This window comes from Sceloporus occidentalis, unplaced genomic scaffold (assembly GCF_023333645.1).
Source record: "Sceloporus occidentalis isolate IW3139 unplaced genomic scaffold, rSceOcc1.0.p SCAF_1, whole genome shotgun sequence".
In the NCBI taxonomy this organism is placed as follows: Eukaryota; Metazoa; Chordata; class Lepidosauria; order Squamata; family Phrynosomatidae; genus Sceloporus; species Sceloporus occidentalis.
This window is the reverse complement of record NW_028316981.1, coordinates 5,617,404-5,619,159: the sequence shown is the minus strand read 5'-3', so window position 1 is coordinate 5,619,159 and position 1,756 is coordinate 5,617,404.

Genomic DNA, 1,756 nt, shown 5'->3' with positions numbered 1-1,756 from the left:
AGTATAATTTGTATTGTTTAGATGTCAGAAAGATCATGTACACATTGATGCTTTGGATGGGGCTCAGTAATACTGTACAGTACTTATATATCAGGATCGGGGGAGGTTGAGGGTTGAAGATCTTGAAGGTTCGAATGTCCAGGCTTCCCAACTGCTGAAGCTTTAGTTAGAAACATAGTTATAGGAAGCCGTTTCTTCTTTCTCTTTGCATCATCAAATAAATTTTGCAGTGGTTGTAGACATACAGTCGGTCCTCGCCTTACGCGGGGGATCTGTTCCGGATCTTGCCGCGTAAGGCGAATTCCGCCTATGCTGGAATCCCATTGGAAACAATGGGGCTCGTGCACGGCAGCGCGGTGGTGCAGCGGCGCACGGGGCACAATGGATGCCTGCGCCCATTCAAATGAATGGGACGCGCCGCCCCTTCCACCCCGCGTAGCTTGAGCGCGTATGCTCAAGCCGCGTATGGCGCGCCCGCATATGGCGCGGGCGCGCTGTATTGTTATCACTCGAGTGACATGGAGGCTTCTTTCCATAGAAGGATCATATCCTTTAACATTTGCACCTGTTGAAAAAACTGCAGCAAATTTTTCAAGTGTCCAAGACGATGGCTGAGCCTCCTCTAAACCTTCTCCATTATCATCACCATCCTCATCTGTAGAGGATTTCAGAAGATCTTCCAGTTCCTCATTGGTAAGGGTTTCTGCATGTTCTTCTATATGTTCCTCCACATCTTCCTCAATCATGTCAGGGAGAAGACGAGATGAAGTGGGATCAAGGATGCAAGATGTGGCTGATTTCTCCTTCCGCCTTCCCATTTGTCCTTAAAAATCCAATCTTTCATTTCATTTTTTCATGGCAATTAAGAAGGCAAAGCAGGGTCGGGGGGGTACTGCTAGTGAGGCTCAGTGGACCAGGCTCTGGAGAGCAACTGGACCTCATATCATCCACTGTGACCTCGACCAAAGTCTGCTAGTGAAGGGCTTTCTGGGAAGAGAGGCCAGAAATAGCAGCAAAGCTAAAAGAAAACCACTCAGCCTGCTTTAATATATCAAGATCGAAGACGAACTCCCAGGGTTACTTTTCAGCACTTGCACAATCACAAGAAAGTTGAACAATCAGAGGAAAGTGGGATCCTTACTGAGAGAGAACAGGGCCTCCACAATCTCCTCCCTCACTTCCCAATGAAGGGCACCTGGAAGAAGACAAGCCCTCCCTTCAGCCACCATCTTGAGGGAGAGAGAGGCAGGCTAGCACCACCAGGTCTGCCTGGAAGAAGACAAGCCCTCCCTTCAGCCACCATCTTGAGGGAGAGAGAGGCAGGCTAGCACCACCAGGTCTGCCTGGAAGAAGACAAGCCCTCCCTTCAGCCACCATCTTGAGGGAGAGAGAGGCAGGCTAGCTCCAACTGCCTGCCTGGAAGAAGACAAGCCCTCCCTTCATCCACCATCTTGAGGGAGAGAGAGGCAGGCTAGTTCTACCAGGCCTCCCTGGAAGAAGACAAACCCTCCCTTCATCCACCATCTTGAGGGAGAGAGAGGCAGGCTAGTTCTACGAGGCGTGCCTGGAAGAAGACAAGCCCTCCCTTCAGCCACCATCTTGAGGGAGAGAGAGGCAGGCTAGCTCCAACTGCCTGCCTGGAAGAAGACAAGCCCTCCCTTCATCCACCATCTTGAGGGAGAGAGAGGCAGGCTAGTTCTACCAGGCCTCCCTGGAAGAAGACAAACCCTCCCTTCATCCACCATCTTGAGGGAGA